At 37.2% G+C, this 25,659-nt stretch overlaps 1 long non-coding RNA gene across 1 annotated transcript; it reads left to right on the forward strand.

Annotated features, from left to right (window-relative positions):
- The first annotated feature begins 11,360 nt into the window (after positions 1-11,360).
- On the forward strand, positions 11,361-25,187 carry LOC125329022. Its single transcript, XR_007205032.1, has 3 exons — positions 11,361-11,443; positions 12,124-12,130; positions 25,177-25,187. It is a non-coding gene; the product is annotated as an uncharacterized LOC125329022 (long non-coding RNA).
- Positions 25,188-25,659: the final 472 nt, after the last annotated feature.

Here is a 25,659-nt window from a genome sequence, read left to right on the forward strand (position 1 = left end):
TCTCTGCTGCATTCTAAATTTCTGTTACTGCTTCCTATATGTGCTTCCATCTACTTCAACCTTGCTCCTCATAAAAAGAGATGTAAAAAATAATATGAATTTTTCTAACAACTAATCTAAACAGGAAGGTAATTTTTTCAGCTTGCTCACATGGCAACAAATCCAACTACCCGTGAGCTGTTTGGAAGCCAATGATACCAGAGCTGGGGTTTTCACACAGCTGGCCATTTAGAAGACAGCAACATCAAATCTTTAAAAGCAAGGAGTCAGTTACAGTCTGCCTCCCTCAGCCTTATTACCTGGACTGAAAGGAAGCTGGGGAGCTGGAAGTCCTTGTGGTTTGGATACCTAACTGATGGGAAGGTGAAGGGACAGGGGTTGCTTCCCAAATTCCCCAAACTAGGTAATAGTCAGTTGCAAAATTCTTTGTCAGTTGAATGAAATAAACTTGCCAGCAAATGTTAAATTGCTTACCAGATTAAGCTAATCAACAAATCTGGTTATTCTGTCATTGCTTATACACAACACGCAGCCTGAGAGGAACAAAAATTTTGCCTTCTTCAGAGAGCAGCTGTATGTCTTCCTTGTTTACAACCCTACTGCAGCATGCCAGATTAATCCAAACTTCCATTTCTGTATCTCTAATTCTGCAAGGAAACTCCTGGGTAGACAGGTATTTATGTGCCTGATTTGCAGACTCCTGTAACACACATATAAGCCCTTCTGCTGACAGCAGTATCAGCAAGATTTATGTAGGTAGCTACCATACAGATTTAGGAGTCTGCCTGCACAGTATAATCAATGCCAGGCATATATTTAGACAACATATTGGCCATACAGATAAGTGGGGAAAACTATATTATTTCATAAAGTTTGATCCTGAATGTCAGCATTTAAAGAGGCAATATCTTAGAATATTCACGCAGCTACAAAATCTTCATTATTATAAAAACCACATCTGCATGAATATTATTATTATTATTATTATTAAACATTCATACAATCTATTAACTTTTCAAGATCCTTGAACGAGATTACAGAAGGACAAAGTCCTTTCCTGGAAGATTTTAAAATCCAAATAAGGCAAGGATGAGTAAGAATATGCATAGAACAGGAAAAAAAAAAAAGAAAAAAGAAAAAGAAGAGAAGGATTTAGAAAAGAAGATTAATATGAACTGTGAATATTTTAGGGACAAAAACCTGTTAATATATTTCACTGCATGAAGTGACTTATGGTAAGACATGAGATATAGCACAGAAGGAGAAAATCATGACTGTAACTAAACAGAAAGTAGTGGATTGGTGACCAGAAAAGAACTCTTAGAGAATACTGTTTCAGAGGGGAGTAGCACAAATACCACAAATCAATCAGAACAACCAAAAAAGCAATACAGCCTCAAAAGTTTACACAAAAAAATTAAAAGCAATTAAGGTACTGAGAATTTCCAATGTCTCTTCAACTGCTACAAGAACCTGTAGTTAGAAGGCTGATTTTTTTCCCCATAGATATTATCCTAAATTTACCATTACCAAAAGGAGGAAACTGCACCATGCATATCATCTGATACTTCAGAGACACTTCCTTCGTTGAGAAAATACCTTCTCAGACAATGCTGATACCACATACACTGCTCTTTGCTGACTTCATTTTCAGTGGAAATGTCATTCTGTGCTTGCCTTATGTGTATGATTTTCCCCAGGCATCTGACTTGAGCCAGATGTTTGGGAAAAGATACATAACTCAAAGAAGCTTTACCTGGACTGCACAGAGTTTTTCTTGTGTCAAATCTGGGAATTAAAAATGAGACCAGTCATCTAGTACAATCACAAAAAGAGGATATTTTGAGCAAGAATATTTGTTGTGTTATCTTCATTCTTCAGAAGAATATAAAACAATAGTTTTACTTCTCTAGCCTCCTGCAATGAGACAAGTTACTTAAAAGGGGGCAAGTTACTCAAAAAGGATAAAGCATGTCAGGATTTGAGTGACCATTTATTTTAAAGAGCAAAGGCCTTAGAATTCTCTTGATTTTTGGCTTATGTAAATTTTTGCAGCTCTGTGTGGTTTACCATGGTACGTGTTTATAAATTAACTACCAAATTTGTCCACAATGAGAACGTGTCTCACTAGAAGAGGCATTGGAATAGTCCTGGAGATGCAGAGATGTGACAAATACACACAAATTCAGGTTTGTTGTAATGAATCACATTTCTACATTAGTACACAAATGTACCCTTAAGGGTAGACTAATAAAGAAGGGATATAATGGAATGACTCTCAGGTTAGCACCAGTACTTTCTGAATAATGTGAATGGCATTTCAGTTCCTCTCATCATAATTTATGATCATTTCTGCAAGTTACCAATCAATGTAAGAGACAAACACTTTACACACTGGTGTGGAGTGAAATTCAAGTGAAATACACACTGCCATATCGAAAGCTGGAGATAAATGCTTAAATATAGGTTCTTTTTAATGTAATAAAGATTTCACCTACCATCCAAAATGAATGTGGAAAACAGTGTTACAATAACCACCTGAAAAACCTTCCTGTCATTAATATTTCAGGGTTTTTTAAATTAACTTCCATTCTTTAGCAGGGCTGTTACTAATAGAGATATCACAGTGGCTTAAGGTTTTCTAAACTTTTCTTAAGATAAGGTGCAGCATGATTTCAGATAACCTCTAGAAGTCAGCACGTTTCTTAAACCTCACTGTAGTAGGTGCTTGTTTCCATATTCAGCTGTCCCTCACTTGTGTTTATATTGCTTTAGCCTGCCCCCCAAAATGTGTTTTCATTTGAAGGCTAAATGTTATGTCCTGTACCAGATACCACCAGATAGATAATGAGAGCTTAATTTGAAAAAATGCAGGGGGTTTTGAGGATCCCAGTGAACTTGCTGACTAACCCTGTGAGTGATAAGCCTTTCTCAAGTGTGAACATTTGACAAGCCCACTGAAGTGTGCAGCACATTCAGTTGAGGTGTCCGGCTGGAATCATGTACTCCTATAAATAGAAAGTTCTCCAAGTATATCAGTCTTGTCTCAGACACCTCAAAATTTCTAAACCTGACATTTGCTACATGTTGTCAGTGAGGGGCCATTTCCAGAGTAGTGCTTTCACGGGCACAGAAGGGTCAAAAGACTGGCAAAAAGCAGAGTATTATGGGCCTCATGTGCTGACACCATTCTGAATCCCACTCTGAGCACTATTTATAGGGGAAAAAGAGAAAGGCTGTTACAAGGACCACATCTAATACACTAATCAAGAAAGTGAAAAAGCAATATATGTCTGCTTTTTTCTGGTACATGGCAAAAGTACTTGATGAAAAGATGATTTCTCTTCTGTCAGAATGGAAGAAGTATAGCTAGTTGATTTAAGGTACCAGGAAGAGATTCTCCTTTCAAAATATGGTCTATATTTTCAGCAGAAATAATAAATATTTTTGGTAGTAATGGAACTTGATTTTTCCTAGTTTCCCAAAATATACAATCACCCAAATTTGGATCTCAAGCAAATAGATTGTTTGTGTAGCCTCTTAAGTATTCTTCATTTACAAAGGCTTATACATACTACTATGCAACAAACTGAAGACTTCTTAACCTTTGCTTTTAAAACATTCTATTTGTTTTGCATAGAGTCCACATGTGATGTTCAAACACCAGAAATCAGTGATTTCTATGTGGATTTCTCTGATTATGGACTGGTCCTCACCCTTACTAGAGGAAGAAACTGTCGTACAAGGCCTTCTGAATCACACTTGCCATTTCACTAGACTGAGCATGAAGAGGCTGATAAATCTGGTCATGGAACAACTGCATTTGCACCTAATTGTCCTGCAGAATACTACAGAATTAGAGTAACCTTCCTTAGTCATCAGCTGCACCAGCTTTTAAGGAAGTTGCTTACCTAATGCATTCTAAGGTATGCATAGTACGTCTTGCCATGCAGCAAAAAGGTTGTGTGAGGATTTTTTTCTTATTTTAAAATTGAAAATAATTAATATATAAAGACTCTATTTCCAATTAAACAAGATGAACATTACTGGAAAGCAGCTGGATTTTTCTCTTACCCAGGACTCAAAAATCACAGTTCATTTGTTCCTTCCTGAGTATGTATTTATGAGTGCCATGTGTAGGTGGAATACTATGCCAAGAATTCTATAGTTGCAGAGAAGATACAATAACTTCTTAAAAGTGAATATGCTTTCAGAATATTTTTAGCATGTTACATACTCTTAGTTACACAGAAGAAATTTTATACAGGTTGTCCAGAACTCTGAGCTGCCAAAATAAAAAACTAGAAGGGGAGTGGACTATAGTAGAATATTAATTAGGATCTCCAGTAAACAGTTTAGACAGTGCATTACTTCACTTAATTACATTAAAGGGTATAAAAATATTTTTTAAGGAAGGTTTGGAATTTTCTTTTAATAAGTTCTTCGTAATTTTAAAAATTTAAAAATGGCAGATAGACATAAAACAGGGAGTAATTTAATTAGCATATAATGGAAAACCCTCATGGTCCAGAATAATCCAGGAATGTAACACGAAGTTCTATCCTATTAATTATAGCTCCTAATGCCAAGAAGGACTTTGAGATTTATCCCAACTGACCTTCTGCAAAGAAGAACCTAATCTCCAAATTTCTGCATTTACTATCTAGTGTCTATCCACTACTATTCCAAGACGATTCAAAAATATGATGATTTTTTTAATATATCTCTATGTTTTCTTTTTGTTCAGAAGATATGATCTGTTTATAATACATGCACAGGTAATGTAAATTCAAGGCTCCAAATTTAGCCTTTCAGTTATACAACCTTCACAGCATTTCATTTAGAGGAGGAAAAAAACTAAAACAATCTTTTCTATTGCAAGTAGTAATGCATTACCCACAAGTCAATAATCTATAGCAGTCACTAGCATAAGAATCTAGCAGTCAGTAAATTTATCTCAAAATATAATGTATAAATAAGTCAAATGAAAAATAATCCTTAGTGTTTACACCATGCTACTGTATACACCCCTGGTGGATCCTTACCTGGAACACATATTCCACAGTACTTAACTGTGCTGCCGGCTATAAAATATGCCTTGCTGTTCTTGATAGATGTATCTTAAACCTCTAGACATACAGAGAAAAAGCTATTTCTTACATCCAATGATGCCCTGTGACCCTTTTGGGCTTTCTACAACCCATCGGGCTTAAACATATTTCCCCATGCCCTGCCAAATGCCATAAAGCCCTGAATTGTCACCAGCAGACACTGGACAACATTCCTGCTTCCCCTGGCCCCTGAACTTCCATCTGGCTTGTATGGCAGAAGCTCTGGTGGGCACCTGGAGCTCATGTGAAATTCCTTCAAGCAGAACCTACAGAAATTCTGCATATCTTTAAATGGGAAATACCTTGTTTTTACCCAGATACTTAAATCATCAACTTAAAAATAACTAATATAAAATGCAACAAGCATTTTTCTATGAAATCTACATCAAATAAAAGATATAAATGTGCCTAAAGGATACAAGTGAAGAAATGAAAGCAGAATTATACCTTAACTATTTACATCTGAGTTACCTCAAAACCACATTTCTGTTCCTCATTCAGCTACTTTGCTGTCTTCCCTGTTTCTCCTCCTTTCTTCTGAAAATGTGGTAAAATGTTTCAAGCTTTGTGTGAGCTGTAGCTGCTACAAAGCCTGTCAGAAGCTCAGCCACAGGAAAAAAACATCTCCTGGAGCACTACCATTAGAGGACACCTCCAGTAATACTGCCTCATGGTGAAGAATGTTAGTTCTTGTGGCAAATATTCCCTTCCAGATTATTTTCCTTTGAGACAGTCCTTGCAGACTTCATCTTTCATCTGCAATTCTTTTTCAGCCTCATGCTTATGGAAGGAGAGTTCTGTCAATCCTTTAGTTAAACAAAGACTGTTTCATATCCTTAGGAAAGAGTGTGTGTTGAGGAATGACGTACAAGAAAATTTCACCACACTTTCCCTCAGCTCCAAGAAACCTGAAACAGAGTATGCTGAGGAGTGAAAAGGACTATTTATGACAATTAGGCAAGAAGAAGAAAGTTAAGCTGCAAGGATCAATGGGCAAGCCTAAAGCATGATTGCTTTTCATGCGTCATGTAATGTTTGAAAGGCATTTTTGTTAGAAGGAGGGTACGAAAGTTCTGAGTTTAAAGTAATATACAATTCTAATATACTTGAATATCTGGAATAAATTGTAACAGCAGTCCTTGTTAACAGTTTACAGTGTTGCAATAGAAAAGCTAGGAACAAAGGAAGACGTGTTAGAAAAAGAAAATTCTGACTTTAACATTAAGAATTACTTGTCAAGTAAGAGCTATAGTGCTAGGCCATAGGGTGCTGTGCTTTAGGCTAACACAACAGTGTTTTAGCTGTTACCAAACAGTACTTGCACAGCATCCAGGCCTTCTGTTTATCATTCTGTGGTACCCCAACCCCACACCCATAAATAGGCTGAAGGTGGGCAAGAGTCTAGAAGGGGACACTGCTAGGACTGGGGAGTGAACTGACCACAGAGACATGCATCACACCATGTATCATCATGCTCAATAAAAACTGTGAGGGAGTTATTCCAAAGGAGCCATTGTTCCTTGTGCTGGTGATGAGGGATTACATTAGCATCACTTGGAGTTTGATTTGGGGTTTTCTTCTGCTCTTTTTTTTTTTTCCTCCTTCACACCCTCTCTCCCTTCTTTACTTATTAAACTGTCTATTGACTCACAAGGTTTTCTTGATAACCTTCAGATATTCTCCCTTACCTTGTGATGAGGTGGCTGGTGGGTGCTCAGTTGCTGGCTGAGGTCAAACCACCACACCAACAAAGCTCTGACGTTGACTAGAATGGCTGACACAATATCTAAAATGAAGTGAGAAAATAGGGGAGAAAAGCACTGTGAAACATATCTAGAAAGAAGTGATACAAGGCAGAGGCAGAGAGAGAGTGGGAAGGTGGGGGAGTTGTGTGAAGCATGTCTAAAGGGATGAGAAGTAGAGCAATGGGTAGTGCAGAACAGCAAGAACAGGGGCTGGCAGCATGAGACACAACAAAATCAGAACCAGGTGAGATCAAGGCACCAACTCAGCTTAAATGCAGCCTTACCCCCCATCAAGACTTCAAAAACCTGGAACAGTGAGTGCCAATTATTACAGGAGAGAAAAAGCAACAAGCTGACCTAGCAGCTGCTTCCTCTGAAGAAAACCTAGTAAAATATTGTTGGTCTAGGTACACATGAAGAATTAAATACTGTGTTTACTTACCTTTTCTGAGTTATTTTGTTTCCATTTAATAAAAAAAATGTGCTTGTTAGCTATTGGATTTACATTTCATAGCTGCTTGATATATTTCACTGCATAAAGCATTTTTCACTGCACTTTTCATTGCATCCTGTATCAATCTTTGTGTCAAAAAATATGCAGGACTCAAACACCTAAATGAAATAATTTTGTGTAGTGCTTTAATGATGAAGACAAGATACCACAGTAATTACCAATTTAATTTTTTTTTTGTGACTGATGTCCAACCTCTTCCATTTTGGTATACTATGAGAGTGACCTTTATAGAAAAGTTACCTTTCTAGTAACATCTTCACCCTTCCTTGTCAAATTTCTAAGTGCAAGAGCCAGTCAACTTAATACATTTCAGATTATGACTTAAGTGGGGTGATTTTTATAACAATAGCATGTCCATACAAAGAAACTGTATTTTCTTATACAATGATAAAATTAAGAAATCTCACAATACAGTAAAAGAATCATTGTCATTCTTAGCTTAGGGAAACAAAATAAGCAGCAAAAAATTGAAAAACCTGATGAAAAAACATCTGAAAATTTTCTCCTAGGTTTGTTGCAAGACACGCAGACTCAGAAGGTTTGGTAGGGTAACATTTTTTATCTCATGAAATGTGTCTACTGATGGGGATTACTATAGGTCATGCTATTTGAAATGACTGTCACACCAAAAAGGCAGAAAAGTATTCAGTTTTGATCCAAACATGAGCGGCACCTTAATATAAAAGATCAAAATACCTTTTTTTTGGCCGCGCCAGGATGAAAAGACATCATCCAGAATTAAATAACATTAGGAAGTAGCAAGCATTTTTTTATCCAAGCTCCTCAAAAAGAGAAACCTCTGCGTATGTTGTTTGACCACAAAGTCATTCAGCTCAAGATTTGTTCAGAATTTAAGCAAAAAATGTGACAGAATTAACAGAAAGCCATGCCTATTTAATTGCTGTAACATTCTGGTGCCCAAGGAAGTTGTTTACTCTGCTTATGTCAGTCATGGAAACTGTGATATACTTATCCAAAAAGAAAAAAAAAATCTTTGTATCTATCTAGCAAAGCTCTTCTAGAAGACCTACACCTGTCAAGACCACATGATTGCTAGATGAAAAATCCTATTTAGAATGCTGAGTGTAATTCTGTCACACGTTAATCTTCCTTGAATTTATATTGACATAAATGAATTAAAGAAACTTGGCTTGATTAAGCATAACAAAAGCTAAGATGGAATGAAAGCATTCCGTGCAAATAAATCAGGATGCAAATGCTGGGGAGAAAGAGATAATTCAGCTAAACAAAGAGGCTGGCAGAGGAACAAGGTCTGAATAAATCAAGCTGGTGGTTAGAGGAAAGCTCCCAATCATTTATGGCATGAGGGTCCGAAACAGCTTCTCAAGAGGCACAGTGGGACACAGGCCAACCAGTGCTGACAAGCCTGGTCATTTGTTGAATTACAGGACATGGACCCTATGCAATGCATCTGTGCACTTCACAGGACAGGTCCATCTTGCTCCCTGGTCATACAGGATGGATTAAATCTTTGTCTGAGAATGTCCAGGTTTTCTCTTGTCTGGTGTACTGATTTTGGCTGAAATAGAGCTAGTTTTCTTTATAGCACCTGCTGTTGTGCTACTCTTTGGATCTGTTTTGATAACACAGGGATGTTTTAGCCATTTCTGAGCAGTGCTTACACAGTGCAGAGGTCTTTTCTTCTTCAGATGCTCTGCCAGTGAGCACACTGGGGTGACAAGAAGTTAGGAGAGAACATAGCCAGGACAGCTGACTCCAACTGACCAAAGGAGGAGACTCCATACATATGGCATCATGCTCAGGACATAAAGCTGGTGGAAGGAAGAAGGGTGGGATGTTTGGAGTAATGGCAGTTATTTTTCCAAGTTACTGTCATACATGATGGAGCCTTGCTTGCCTGGAGGTGGCCAAACACCTGCCTGCTATTGGGAGGTAGTCGATGAATTCCTTATTTTGCTCTGCTTGCATGCACATCATCTTTTTTTTTTTTTTTTCTCTGTATAAGATGTCTATCAACCCACTTTGGCCTTCCAGTTCTCTCACCCATCCTACTGGACAGGGAAAGAAAATTTGCTATGTAGTTCTTAGCTGCCTGCTGGAATTAACTCAGAATATCTGCTCAATGGCTGAGTCCTTATAATAAATTCCCGAGTACTGTACTGTGGGGCTGGCTTGGGAAGGAAAGGATATTGAACCAAAATTAAACACAACAAATAAACAGCTAAGAATGCCCCCCACAAACCAATCCACAATGCTTTAGTGCCTACTACCATCATAGTAAAACTTTTGAGATTTAATATTGCAACAACGTCTCACTGGCTTGCCACTGCATAGCTTCCCATTTCACTCAATTAAAACTCCTCTTATTTGTGGTGTAGAATGATGCCCCAGACTACTTTCACCATCAAGGAAACTACCAGAAATCCATAGGGAGTCCAGCAACGGACCCTCATTGTTTAAGAGAAACTTCCAAAAGAGACCCAACAAGCTTAATAAATAGCACCATCCACCAGCTCCCCATGTGGAAATCTTGGCAGGGAAAGTGCCCAGAAAAGGCCAAGGTGTTCTTTCCTGTTGTAGCTATTTTAGTTGTGTGGACTTATCTTTTGTCATTATTTACAGAATAAAGGTCATGCCCCAGTACCTCATGCAAAATCCATGTGGGCATTCTCCTTCCAGCTCACAGTACTTGCCCTAGCTGGCTTATCACATGTAGCCTACTTAATATGATAAAACTGGTTTTGGCTCACAATACCAAGAAGAAAAGGGAAACATAATTTTTCCTTGATATTACAAACCCTGTACAGAAAGTAATAGCCTAAACTACCTACTTGCAGTGTTCTAGTCTGTACTGCTTCTGAGCACAACTTGAAAAATGGTTCTGTTTATTTTATCTTATCATATTAGCCTGGTATTACGTTTTGCTCATAACCATTCAGACATGTTTGGCATTTAACATATGCTATTTTGGAAAAGATTCTAATCTGTTAAATAAGTTTTAGGCTTATCTGAAAAGGCATTTTTCTTGCATACTGCTATCTGCAGATAGTGTGATGAAAGATTAAAAAAAAGTCAGCATCTCTCCCTTCCCTACAAGCAGCTCCGACTCCACTAATCTTGGTTGTTACAAGCAAGGATGTCAGAGACCTGGCATACAGGTTTTTAGACCAAAGTGACAATCTTCTATTAATGCTTTTAGGTAATTATATTTTAAATTTACATGAGGATACTGATATATGAACAGCTGAACTGTAAATTACAGTTCCAACAAGTTTCTTAGAAGAGGGAATCTCTTCCTTTGAAGGGGAAATGAAAAAGAATGAAGGAAAAAAGAAGTGAAGGTAAAAAGCCTGGGGATATTGTGACCATCTTCAGCAGCAGGCAGCCTCAATACTTTTAGCAATTAAGCTTGTCAGAATTCCTTCTCACAAACTCCTGCTGCTCTAGCAACAGCAAGTGCCGGCAGGCAGCTGTGTTCCCAGAGACTGTGAACATAAACCCAGCAGAAGACAACTGGGTAGTTCTTTGTGGAAGATGAAGAAAGCCAGACAGATGAACTCCCTAATAAACTTCTTCTGTGAGCTAAGAGCTGCAGGGAGCTTAAGCTTTTATGCTTTTATTTGCATAATGACCAGCATAAGTTCTCATGTCACAAAAGGAAATGGACTTTCCTGACTGAGGCCACCAGATTCAGCATCAATCATTCCATCACTTAAGCAGCACAGCCTGATAAAATCATCACGTCTTTATAAAATAAATGCCTTGTAAAGAGTATGGGAGAATTCAGCATTAAGAGCAAGCAGACTCACTATAGGTTAGCAGGAGATTTGCTAAGGTGTGAATCAAACTGGTGTGGTCCTTTAGTAATCAGATGTTAAAACATTAAAAGTCTACCTGAGATCTTTATCTAGCAACTTATTTAACTGTCCTAAAGCACAACCATCTTAAGACAAACATCTCCAACTAAATTAAGAACATGGGCACAGGAATTGTTGTGGCCAGCATATTAGAATCATAGAATGGTTTGGGCAGGAAGGGACAATAAAGACCATCCAGCTCCAACTCCCTGCCATGGTCAGGGACTCCTTCCAGTAGGGGCCCCAACCAACCTCGTCTTGAAAACTTCCAGGGATGACATGTCCACAACTTCCCCGAATGACCTGTTCTGGTGCCTCACCACCCTCACTGCAAAGATTTTTTCTGATATCAAATTTAAACCTACTCTCAGTTTAAAGTCATTCCATCTTGTCCTATCACCACATGTCCTTATAAAAAGTCCACCTTCAGCTTTCTTGTAGGCCCCTTTAGGTACTGGAAAGCTGCTGTAAGGTTTCCTCAGAGCCTCCTCTTCTCCAGGCTGAGCAACCCCAGCTCTCTCAGCCTGTCTTCATCGGAGAGGTGCTCCAGCCCTCTGATCATATTAATGACCCTTCTCTGGACTCAATCCAACAGGTTCATGTCCTTTCTGTGTTGGGGGCTCCAGTCATGGGCACAATACTCCAGGTAGGATCTCACTCGAGCAGAGTAGAGGAACAGAATCATCCCATTTGGTCATGCTTCTTTTAATGCAGCTCAGGATAAGATTGTCCTTCTGGACTGGAAAGTATTAACCTAGAAAGAAAACTAATTCCAAACAACTGCCAGTTTGTAGCCATACTCTGAATTTACAGGGTTTTGTTTTGGTTTGTTTGATTGTTTTGAAGTTGTTTTTATTTTTTTTAATTTGAATTGTGATTCTCTGTGTTCATCAAGACAACAGAAGACACCTAAGTAAATCAGTCCTACATGCACAAGCACTAAGATACAGCCTAATTATTCTTACTTCTTATTCCCAATTCAAAATACACTGCTTCATTTGGTGCAAAGGATGAAGCAAATTCTGTACATGGACCTCAGCTGATGTAGAGTCCTTTTCACATTATTTTTTTGTAAAATTAAGCCTTCGGGGTCCTGATAATCTTCATTCCTATTCTTTAGATATATTGCTGATTTTTACTTTGCAATCAGAAATATATCATGGCAAATTCACTGCTTCAGTATAGTCCATTCTCAACAGAGCTCTATAGTCAAGTAAATCACATTACTCAGATTACCATTTTTCATGTTGATGCCACTGACATTCAATACTTCATGGCAATAATGACATGAACCAGCACCTGATTCCAAAGGACAGTGAAAACAGGAAGATATTATAGTAAATACATGACGCTTTTTGGATACAGGGTGAAAAATGCACCCAATGTATTGATCAGGAAAATTATTTTCAAATACTAATTTACAGATTTAAAAAACCCCACCATTACATAAATGAATTCTTTTAGGTTGCATCTTGGGTTAGTGTTATTAGAATAGTTTTCTGGGGAAATATGATGTTTCAGTTAGATCTAGAAACACTGGGAGAAGCAGTACGACAGGTATAAATTGCAGGAACGTTTTGCCAAAATGAAAAGTTAAGCTGCATTCAAGGCTCTCCCTTTATTTTTTTTTTTTAATGAAAGACTATCCAGAAGTCATCCTCATGTAGCTGCCTTAATTTGCTGTACCAGTGACTAACATAAGTGAATCAAACTTGGGTGTCATTTTCTCCTCCCAAGGTGTCTAACTTCCCCTAAACAGGCAGGAAACATATTGGAAGAGAAAAAAAATCTATCTGTCTATACACTACTGAAAGCATTATGTCTTCTGAGAAAGTATCCCTTTCTGGGATAGGAGGAGTTTGTGCTCAGAGGAGTTTCCCCTTGATAGTTCACCCTCAGTGGGTATTGAAACCACCAACCAGACCTTAGGACTTGCCACAGAGGTTCAGGCCCATTCTGAGAGGTAGAGAAAAGAGGATAAAGACAAGACTGGAGCCCCACTAGGTCGAGGCTCACAGGATGAAACTTTCCAACCAAACTTTCAGAGTTTCAGAAAAGATAACAGAATGCCTAGATTCTGATCTGAACCTAAAGTTCATTACGACTATGAATTGTGAATGATAAGTAACAGATAAACTCAGATAGCTTTGAACTTATCTTCATTTTTTCTCCCAAAAGGGTCCATTTTACTACAAATTGCAAATGAAAGCAGTCACCAAACTAAAGTCACAAATTCTTGTGGTTGACACAACAGTCATAGCACATAAGCTTTTCATGTTCCAGGTGTCCGATGGTGGACAGGGAAAAAGGCCTGAGGTGTTCAAGACTTTATTTCTTTGTGCTCTGTGTATACTGGTACCAAAGAGGATTATCCCCCCTCACGTGTCCATTGCTCTGGCTCCTTTAATCTTTTTTCTGCAATTAGAATTTGACAGAAAGAATTAAAGAGATGCAGTATAGTCTCAAACAAGTATCATGGATACCTGTCTCATAACCATCATCCTTCTTCATGTTACATTATCCTATGTAATATCTGATAAATGTATAAGTTTAATCTGTTTTAGTTTAAGTAGTATGATTTTCAACATACTGAGTGTGACTGAATTTTTTTTTTTTTTCTCCCAGGGGGGTGAAGGATACATTGCTTTGTTTTCTTTTAAACCTTTTCTTTTAAATCAAGTGGTATGGTTCTGTTAGCACTCGGCAGGGTGGGGCTGTTAATTCCTCCCTCTGCCATTGAGATCAATTGTTCCTAAGCTTCCTATTTGGCATTGAGAAGTCACAGAAAATTTCATTTTATTTCTCATGAATCATGTTAGCAAAATCACTGAATAGCTATCTTAAATATCCTTGGGGTGAAGAGTATGAACAGTCCTTGAGAACATGGAGTGTACTACAGATGTATAGTAGGGTAAACACAGGAGGTAACAATGAAAATCTGCAACCCAAGGGGTTCTTTAGACAGTAGTGAGAGTGTAAAGGCAGCGGCCAAACAAAACAACTCACCTAGCTGTAGTAAGGCTAGGTATTCCTTTAAGGATGGGAAAAGAGCTCACAGTCCCTTCGAGATGGAGGGCTCACAGCCAAGTCTGCTCACCGTTCAATCAGCTAACACAAATCAGAAATTCTGTACTATCAGGATAGCCAAGTATTTACAATGTATGAGTCTTGGCAAAACACCCTGTGCTCAAGCTGAAAGAAAATGAATGCTTTTTCTTCTGGAAACTGCAGTCAATTAACCAGAGAGCCGTTCCACCTTGCTTGCACTATTCATGACACTCACTCAAAAGATCAGTCTATTGAAACTAAATCTCAGCTAAAGTGGATTTAAGCCTGTAAAGAATCTTTCTGCATGATCAAATGTAGGTCCTATGCCTCTCCTTTGATTTCAGCATGGATTTTGTCAGACTAATGCCACAAAATTAGGTTTGGATGCACATCTCCCCAAAAGTCAGCAAGGAAGAACATTATTTTCTCTTTATAAGCCAGAAGTAATTTCCTTGATAAAGGGGAAGTTGAGAGTGGGTAGGGGGGCAGTTACTTAAAGGGAGCCTGGAAATCAAAGGGAGAGTAAATGTATTAGTTCTTAAGAAAAAATCACCATCATTGGAATTCACTCTTAACTGAAGTTTCTAAACATCAGAAAGGATAATAATATATGCTGTAGAAACACTGTGATCAGAGTTTTCAAGTACAACAGATTTGCCCACTAGGAAGCATCCATCAAAGAAGCTTTAAAGATCTAAATGTCACTGTAAAGCAAAGAAACTCCAGGAATGTTCTTTTATTATGCCTGGAACAGTAACACTTATACCTGCAATATTTAGAAAAGAATATGAAGAAACAGAAAGCAGCCATGCTCTGTAATGAAATCAAGTATTATTTCCTCAGCAGGATCCTTTGCCTGTTTCAGGTGGGTTTTTTTGTTTGTTTGTTGCTTTTTTAAAAGAACGTGTACTTGTTGCTGTCAAAAAACAAATGTGCTGAATGTTTTTCATCTTTGCAAGAAACTCTAAGTGATGCATGTCACCGTGAGCTAACAATGCATAGTTCAGGTAAGATCATTTTACCTTATTTTAGGCCCTAGCACCTATTAATAGGAATGGAGATATCAAGTGAATTGCTTAACACTGAATTCTTTCTGGAAGTGGGAGAAGTATGCACAATATAACAAAGTTGGGTATTATTACTAATATGAACCATTTCTTTTAAATTGTTGAGCTCAACCAGATCATTGCCTCATTGTCCCCTAAGTGATGTGTAGGTCTTGCCAAATGAGGAGTTGGGAGGAACAAATGAGTCCCTCCTAACTCACGTGCTTAAAAATTCAATTTACTTCATTTACCTCATAAGCAGGCATCAGTACAAACAAAAAATGAAATGCCTCTTCATCTTTTAAAATCCTTTAATTTACAGACATTTAGAAACAATAGATGAATATCTAACTTTTTCCCCTGTATTGTTCTGCAATAGTTTGCCAAAGCTGGAGGAAACCATGAATAATAGTCCAAGGGCAACCATCAAAAGTACAATAAGGAAACTGAAAACAGTTAAGTGGGTACCATTATGTTCTAATCCATGAAAAATTTCCTCTTTTTCTTAAAATAACATGAAGTAGAGGCCAAAAAGCTGGGTTCACTTAAATTTTCAATTAATAAAATTTGCTTTATTTAAATATTCTTAAAATTATTTTAGTAGAAAAACATATATTTATACAATCCTGCTATGAAAATAATTGTCCTACATCTGAAATACAGGTTTTGAGCAAGTATTCTGTGCAGATATTCGGAGCAAGTCTTGTGACTGACAAAATTCAAAGATAAAAATGATGCCACCAAGGTTGTTTTACATATTTTTTTTTTCCTGCTCAAGAATACTTTTAATCAAAACCCAAAAAAGGGGAAAGTAATAATTATTTTAAAGGAATTTAATGGTAACTTTTCCTGATGATTACAATTCTGCTATCCTGCAAGGCAATTTACAATCAAGAGCCTAAATTCAGAAAGCATTCCAAATCCTTAGTAGAACTATGCTAGAGGTACTGAAGAAATTAAGACAATCATTGTTTGTGTTTTACTAAACAGACTAAGTTTATTAGTTTTAAATTTTCACACACCATTTTAACCCTGATACTATTATGAAGGATGGAATACCTTCATATTACTTCATCTTATGCCCAAATGCTAGATAATTTCAGTAAATTCCTCTGCCAGCTGTAAGCCACATTGAAATTTATCATCAGAAAACTAAAACTATATTAATATCTAAGATGAAAATAAATTAGGATTTCTGATGTTCTGTAAATTGTTGGATTCCTTGGGATAGTGAGACAGCTTACCTGAGAAATTCTACGTAAGTCAAGATTGCCATGGGCTAATACTGGACACCGGTCCTAAGAAAGCAGCTTGGGTTTCTCATATTCAACATGAATACAGTACATGTTGTCTTTTTTTTTCTTTCTTATTTTATTCTAAGACAACTCCCCATTTTATCTGGTTTTCTTCCAACAACAGGTGTGAAAATACTAATTCTAGGCCCATAAACACATAAAAATGGCATGAATTTCCATGCATTTCTTCTCAATAGCTGAAAAAACCACACACCAAGGATTTGCATCAATTTAACTCTCTTAAATCAGTATAAGTGAATTATATTGATTTAGCTTAATTCTCTAACAAGCTAAATGAATTTACTCTAATCCAGAATAACCAGAGTTGTACCTATTCAACAAAGTCAGTTTAGAAGGAAATTTACTAAAATTCAATTCAGTTTGTTTATGTGGTTAGAAAAAGTCTGCGGGAAAGCATATGCTGTATTGCCTTAGGAAATGGCATCACATATTGCCTTCCCAACATGGAATGCAGCATCCATTAAAGAAGTTCAAAAGTTCAAACAGGAAATTCTACCAGTAAGTAATAATTACGAATTCATCTTTTAGCATACTACTGCAACTCATAAAATGCATGTGTGTGGGGAGACATCATTTGGTGCATTTAAAAAAGGAACATGTGTTTTCAGCCATGAAATATAGATTGTCAATATTGGTAAGGTTTCAATACCAAGTATGAAAATAATGCATGAAAGCATGAAAAAAAAATACATAGGAAAAATTAAGTGGCATCTGTAGAATCATGGGAGTAAAGAATATGCTGGGTTGGAAGGGACCCACAAGAATCATTGAATCCAACCACAGAAGCATCAGAAATTACAGAAATCAGGCTTTGGATTTTTTTGCCCCCTTTTACTCTTACTGCCAAGAAACAGGTTTTGTTAGAACCTATTCTAGCAGAAGTTAAAAAGTGAATGCTGTACTGTTCAAGAAATTAATTCATTCCTAACATCTGAAGTATTGCTTGACATTGCAAAGGTTGCTTTACAGTTTTTTCCATTGTTTTCCATGGAACACTTGCAGGGTGAGGTGCATTACTTTGAAATAATGGCAGCAGGATTCATCCTGATTTGGCTAAAGAGGAAATTCAAATGTGTATTTCTATTACTCTAATTAAGTGACTCAGCAGGATTTCATTTTTTCAGACAATTATGAAAAGAAATTACAAATATATACAACATTGATCTGTCCTCCCCATGAAAATCCAAATGATTTTCCACCCACAGAGTAAGGAAATGTCACTAATTTTGCTATTTCCCAGCTCAGCTCAAAAGGAAAAGGAATAAATATGTGCCAATTTCAATGCAATTCTGTTTTAAATGCACTAGATATACTTTCATTCACCATTTTTTTTTTTTTGCTTTGGCGACTGAAAGAACTGTCCAGTTTCCATCTGTAGCATTGGAGAAGCATATTTGAGTAAGCACGTATTAGCTTATGAATTGTCCATACTTCAAAATACACTTTAGAAGTTTGGAGGAAGGACCAAATGGTTTGTGTTTTTCTGAATTGTGTTTTTCTATGGTTTTCTAAGAAACAGACTCACTCAATCATCTTCATCTCATTGAAAGAAAGACTAAGAGATTCTGTCTTTCCAGAAAAGCTTTATACATAATTTATGTTCAGATCTTCAGTGTTTAAATACAGATGAAATTTATTGGCCTACTACAATGATAGATAAAATAGAATTTGAACACAATGACAAAAATGCACATGCTTCCAGAACCACTTGGATGATTTCAAAAGAAGAGGTTATGCATCTACAGGCTTCCAGCTTAATGCTGTGTTTCATGTATGTACACAAACTCTGACTTTTGAGTCACAAAATATTTTTACAGTTTCAAATTATTTCAAAACTTTATTGAAGTCTAGGAATATGCATGTAGCTGCACATTTCCAGCATCTTCTAAGAGTGCTGATTTTGTGATTCATACCAAAGATATACATTTTAAGAGAAGTAAGGATGTACTATTTAAGAGCCCTAAAATTTTATTAGCATTTTCAGGGATGCTTGGCAAGCGTTAAAGTAAAATTTGGCTACAAAAATAATTTAAGAAAGCTACATGCAAAAATGTGCTTATCACAATGGTCACTAAAGTAAGTCATTAAATTCAGTGATGCTGTTTAAATTCTAAATTTTAAAAGCCCCAAATTCCCATATTCACATCTATCCCTGCAGTACCCAGCTTTCTTCCAAGAGAAAGGAGAACATTTTTCATCTTAGAAAACTGACAGTATGTGACAGATCATATGCCATAAATAACAGTGGGACTTCCTTGAAATTACTGTTTTGCTGAATACTTAGAATATGCTTGAGCATATGCAGACAATTGTGTTAAGCGTATTAAGCTTAAATAAAGCTTCCAAAAATACAGGATTTATTATGACATTTCTGTGATTAACAGTCTGAAATAGAAAGAAATAATACAGAGATGTGCCTGTATCAGAGAAGGTATTCCCCAACATAAATGATTTATAAAATGGTCTCTAACTATGTCATTGCTTTTGGTTGGATGATTTACCCTGGCTTTCTTGGGGGAGGGATATGATGATTTTATTGAGATCAGTACTCTTCTGTCAGGAAATATATTGATGTTCCTTTATTATTGCCTGCAGAAAAGAAGCCTCTTATAGTCCTGCTTCTAGTAAACAGAACATAGATCATTACAAATACAGGATGGGTTGCACCTGACTTGATGTCCAATCCTCTAAATTCTTACTTGTGAAAGTAACACAATAATTATGAAAACATTACAGATAGGGCCTACAGCAATTTGTTCCGTCAAAAAGGCATGGGAAATCCTTGGGCTAAATTAAGGCAAAATGATGCCCAATGAACAATAAGAAAGTTTTATTTATGGTAGCAATGATTTAAACCTTAAACATTAAGGTAGTTTGAATGTCCCATGGCAGCAATGATTTAAACTTCCTGAGTAGCCAATGGCAGAAGAGCAATTCCAACTTTTCTGACTTTACTTTTTCTGAACAGCAATTTCTCAACAGCCCATGGTAGCAGAGATTTATACTTTTAACCTTATGACTGGCTGAACAGCCCACCACAGGAGCAATTGAAACTTTTAAGGAGAGGAAGAGAAGAAGAAGGAATGGTAGAAAAATAGAGATAAATATCCAGATCACCAGGCAGGGTTCGAGACATCTCTGGTCCATTTCCTTTGGATGGTGGGTGAATGCCCAGTCCCTCTCACTTGTGCTGTTTATAGGTTAGTTCTTGCACATGCTCAATTTGTTGTTTTCAAACTTTTCAGAAGGGGGTTGGGGGAGTCTTTTAGTTTCAATCCCACTCCCTCTGTCAGCGACGCAAGTGCAGTGTTGTTTCAAACTTGGGTTTGGAGATAGTTTCCCAGAATAAGGAAGCTGGGCCCAGAATAAGGAAGCTGGTCCCAGAAAAGTGCTATCCTGCCTCTGCAAGACTCTTTTCTAACTGCACCTTATCTCGTTGGCATGGTAACGTTCCTTTTCTCTTCTGCTGAGTGTTTGAGATATTTACTCTTTAAAGTTTTTAGTCTCTCAAGCAAACATTCCCAAATTGTTTGCAGGGGGAGAAATCTATGAAGCAGTTCAGAGCATAACTCCCTGAAGTGTAACTACCACATTTCATGTAATTTTCCTATCTCCATTTTTAAACCATTTCTAGCTGTTAGTAATGGACAAAAATCCCCAAATGCCAGTAGTAATTTGGCTGGATAACACACCTTTATCACTCTTTTATCCAAATTGAGATTTATCTGATTTATTTGTAATTAAGTTACTGAAACTTTCACAGGAAAAGCTGTGACAATGCATTACTCTTCTGAATTTTCATTATTGCAGTGCATGCTATATTTGGGAACAAAAGAAAAGGGCATTTTAAGTTATAGCAAAAGGGAGACCAGAAATAAGGATGGCCACCTCACAAATAGGGACACAGACAAAGCAAAGCAGTTTAATGTTTTCTTCGCCTCAGTCTTCAACACTGATGATGGGCTATCAATACCCTCTGCAAAAAACAAAAAAACAAATCCGCAAATCCAACTCAAAATACCAAACAAGCAAAAAGAATTTATTAAAACTCAGGGGTATTATCCAATTTATCCACTTTTAAATTTTTGCAATTTATTTTATATAGTGGAAATCAGTAAATGGAAGGACATAAAATAAAGCACAGTTGTTTTTTCTTAATGGTTTCTGCCACTTAAGTGATGCTCAGCACAATTTGTTTAAAAGTTTATGATAAGACTATCTTTTCCTCCACCTGCTGGTTTTGTTTTTTTTTCTTTTTTTTTTTTTTGGTTCGTTGGTTTTGGATTTGTTTTGATTTAGTTTTTCCTTATTTGCTTGTTTTGGGTTTGTTTTGGTTTGGTTTTGATATTTTTTTGTTTGGTTTTGGTTTTGTTTTATTCCTGAAAAGGACATTTCTTCTTAAAAAGTAATCATGTTTTTCAATAAGTAAATTGTATGTGATGTGTTTTGCCCAGTGTGGAGAGTACTGTAGAGGATGACAGCATCTTTCAGATAAATTTGAGATAAATTGTAAATTTAGAAATTGTATGAGCTCCCATTTTGGACATCAGAATCCAGAAATGTCCACAGAAATTTGGTGGCCATTGATGTAAAGTGGTAATTATGCCCACAACTATTTGATATCCTTGCATAAATGCAGGGATTTGCATGTGCAAGCATTTTTTTGTCATTACACTGATTTTATCACTGTCTGAAAAAGGGTTATTTTCTTTTTTCCATTCTCTCCATTCAGCAAGTAACAGACAGAGGATCCAACTTAAGGCACAGATGGGCAATATAAGAAAATATTTATCAAAAAACAGTAAACACACATTTCCATTCAGAATTTGCTCAATTTAGTTTGAAAGCAGATGCAAGATATCAGCTTAAGAGTTTGTAAAAAGCCTTTATGAAATTATTTGCTCTCCAGTCTACAAGAAATTTACAGCTGAAGGGTACTGTGATGGTAGGATTCAAACAGTGTTACACTGTGGCAATACTTGCTTTATGACTTTGCCAATTCTTGCAAGCAGCTGCAGAGGGATCTGGACAGGCTGGATCAATGAGCCAAACCTAGTGGTATGAGGTACAACAAGACCAAGCACCAGGTCCTACACTTTGGCTACAACAATGACATGCAGTGCTACAGGCTGGGGATAGAGTGGCCCAGTGCAAAAGGACCTCAGTCAACAGTGGCTGAACATGAGCCAGCAAGTTCCCAAGTGGCCAAGAAGGCCAAGGGCATCCTGGCCTGTATCAGCAGTAGTGTGGCCAGCAGGACCAGGGCAGTGATTGTCCCCCTGCACTGGTGAGGCCACACCTCGATTCCTGTGTTCAGTTCTGGATCCCTTAATTCAAGATGCACTTGGGAGCTGACAGAGCACACATGACCGAGGGAGGCTTTTTGGGGTCTTTAACAGTTGACACCTGCAGGCAAGTCTGGCAATGTGAAAGGCTTTGGGGAGGTGGTGTTTTGGTTTTGGGGTTTTTTTTGAGGGATGTTTGTACTGTGGTTTTTTATGCCTACAGCATCATCTTACAGCTTCAGATTAAAAAAATTCCAAAAAACCTATATTGAAGAAGAAAACTCTGTAACCCTGCAAATAATAATAATAATAAAATATCTTTCTTGTAAAGTATTTCAAGTGTAACTATCTGCCCTTAGGTTAAAAATCAAGAAGTTTCAGACTCAAAGAAGAAGTTGTTACACAGGAATCTTGGAGTATGACATAGGATACTTTTTTCAAAAAATCTGCTGGCAAACTAGAACAAAATCATAATGAAAAGAATAACTAAAAGGCTGAAGAACATGCTTTATAGTCTTTCAGGAGCTCCATCTATTTAATATGTCAGTAAGACTAAAAAGATAATTCATTTACAAGTGGGAAAAACCTCCAAGGGAACAGAAGTTTGATTGCAGAGAGTTGGTACGAAGAGTTTATTAAGACCCAACAGCTGAAAAGTGAAACTAGACAAGCCCATTTAATCAACAATGCAAAGCAGATATTTTGATATTCAGGTGGATCAGGGATACTTGAACACTGGCTAATGATTTTTCTAGTACAGAGAATCAGCAGATAATTTTTAGCAACACTGAGATTTCTGAAGCTTCTGTCTAGTAAATCTGCAAATGCAAAAAGAGCAGATCAAGCTAAATGTACATCTGTCACTGTGATCTATAGCTCTACTGTTGTCTGGTTTTGTACTTCACAGTAATGACATCTGGAGAACTATCTCACTGAACATTTGGAAATAGCATAGCTGATATGCATATTAGTAACAAAATGATAATGCATTTGGTTAATAATAGGTTACATAGCACTCTATAAACAACACAGCTCAGTCAGTACTGCCCTCCTTCTCTCACCATCTAGGGGTACACCTTCTTAGTGCCCTCCCTTTGATGGGGATTTCCTTTGGGACCATGAGCATGCAGGAGCAATGCTCTTACTCCTTGGACAGTGGCTTTTAACAGAGCGCTAGGAGAAAGATGATGCTGCCCTTTTCTTTGTCTCACAGAGGATAAAAAAGGATTCAGATTTTAAAATAAAATTACTCATCTGTACTGGGTTTACCTGACAAGGTGCCAGCAGCAGCACTGGAATGTCTGCAGGGGATGACCTTATGTGGGGTGCCCAGGCACAACCAATCCCAGTGGCTCCAGCATCCCCAGTGCCCTCAGCCACAGGCAGGTGCCTCTGCCCTGAGACTGGAATTGTGGATAGAAGGGGCTAAAGCAATATGTAGCAATGGACATAAAATGCAGGATATGTCCTACTGGTATGCTATGGAGTATGAAAAAGTGAGATAACTGAACTTGCCCCTGAATTAAGAATACTTTGCCATTCCTTGCTGGGTTGCCTTCAGTCAGCAATGCTGACCATCAAAATGGTTGTAAGGACATTTACCGTAAGAGAGAAAGCCTGACCTGCAAAGTCTTGGTCATTTTTTTTCTGTAGCTTTCTCCAGTGCCCCTACAGTAGGCTTATGTTACCAGACTAAAGGAAGGGACAATTTTGACATATATCTTCATTTTCCTGTTCTATGCAGCTAATAGCTGTTGTTGCACATCAAACTTAGACAGACATGGGAGATACATAACAGTGAAAAACCTGTAAAGTTTTTGTGACACCAAGGGACAAGTGCACTGCTGTCCTTGTAAGATTTGACTGGCATGGTCTGAGACATGCTTAGATATTGTAATGAGAGGTCTGCAGAAAGGCAGAAGTTGATATAGGGGAATAACAGATAAAAGGATGAACACATTGGACCTAAATATTACATACTTATTATTAAAAAAAATCTGGAAATCCCAATAATCAAATAATAACAAGGAGCAAAGCCCTTGAAGTGGAATATTCTTTTACAAATCATGACAGTTCCTTTTTATTAAGTTGATATATGGCACAGAGCTAAGAAAGAACCATAATAATCTGGAAAGCAAAACAGTCACTCAATTTAAAAATAAGCCTAGGTTTACTGGAAACACAAAAGCCTTCTGGCAGTCTTTTAAATATCTACAAGGAGAGCTTTGCTCTTCAGAAATTGAAAACTTAAAAGTGAAAATGGAAAAAAATAAGCCCTGAAACTTCAGAAAATTATTTTGAAAAAGGCAGTTTCTTGATTAGTACAAGCTTTTCCCTCCTTCAGTTTATGACAGGAAGATTACTTTTTAAGTAAAAAATAAATCAACATTTAGATATGCTTTGGAGACCATTTTAGTCAGTAACTGAGATGAAAGTTCACATACATTAAAGAATTAAATATGATAAAAGTAAACTCTACCCTAAATATATTGGCTATATGGATTTCTACCTTTAGTCATTTTTCAAAGGCATCTCACCCTTACTATGTCATTAAAAGCCAGAATTATAATAACAGATCTTAACTTTTCTATGGGAAATATTTAAGCATCTGATTCATCACTGAAGAAAAAAAAAGAATCTCAGGCAAGTTTGCTGAAAAGATTTTAAGCCCTTCCTGATGAGGAAGGTTGTACATGTGTGGAATAAATTTAAGTTAGTGACTTTTCACGACACTGAAATTTGTGAGTGTAACTACATGGTGTGTCCAAAGTGTACTTCTACAAAAATATCTTTTTTACATCTAATAGCATCTGCCACAGTTACTGTTTGAGTACTTGAGAGACGTAAACTTCAAAGAGGCACAAAATCTTCATCTATGTGTAAAATACTTTCATCCAGTTCTAATTCTTCATGGTTTTCAAACAATCAGCTTCTGACATCTTAAAGACGATTGCTTAAAAGAACAGGGAACAATTATTTATGCATCTCAAAGGTATATTCTCTTTACATGTACACAAAATAATAGCTTCTTATTTCTGTTCTCTCCTAAATACCAATATAAAACATAATGCACTTTAGTTAGCTCAGTCTTTGCTTCTGTCCAAGTGAAATCACTCCCTGCCCCTCTGTTACATGAAAAGGGAAGATTTTCTCAAACCCTTAGTGTTTGATCAGTCTGTCAGAGCCCCAGTAAAGCCGAGACCTCTTGTGCCCAACTAGTCCGTCAATGCCCTGTTATGGGGACCCCTCACTGAGCAGTTCACAGATCAAAGGGTGGCTTGACTGACTTGTTCAGGGTCACATTCCAAACAGAGACACCCCCTCCTGGGTCTCCACACCTTTACCCACTGCCAACAACTACAAGCGCTCTTAAAGGACTCACATTAACAGTTTACAGAATAACAGTCAATAAAACTGTGATGGGTTAAGGTTAAAGGATTACTGATGATCGTGTCTGACTTCAAAAACGTGTTCAAAGCAATATATTAATTCAAAGCACTATGCAGACCAGCTCTAGTACCCAATAAAAACTGGTTTGAGATCATCATTCAGCATTCACTGAGTATGGTTCTTACCCAATAGGTCTCCATACAGGGGAGAATACAGGTTTAGCCTGCCAGCTGATCCCAGAAGTTACGATGGTGTGCTGGTTTGGCCAAATTTAGGAATATATTCTCTGAGAGAAGGCAGGTTACAAACCATCCCTCCCCCCCAGGTTCGGGAAAAAAAACTTTTTACTTGAAGGAAAGTGAAAG

The sequence above is a fragment of the Corvus hawaiiensis genome, chromosome 1 (genome assembly GCF_020740725.1).
Source record: "Corvus hawaiiensis isolate bCorHaw1 chromosome 1, bCorHaw1.pri.cur, whole genome shotgun sequence".
Taxonomy (NCBI): Eukaryota; Metazoa; Chordata; class Aves; order Passeriformes; family Corvidae; genus Corvus; species Corvus hawaiiensis.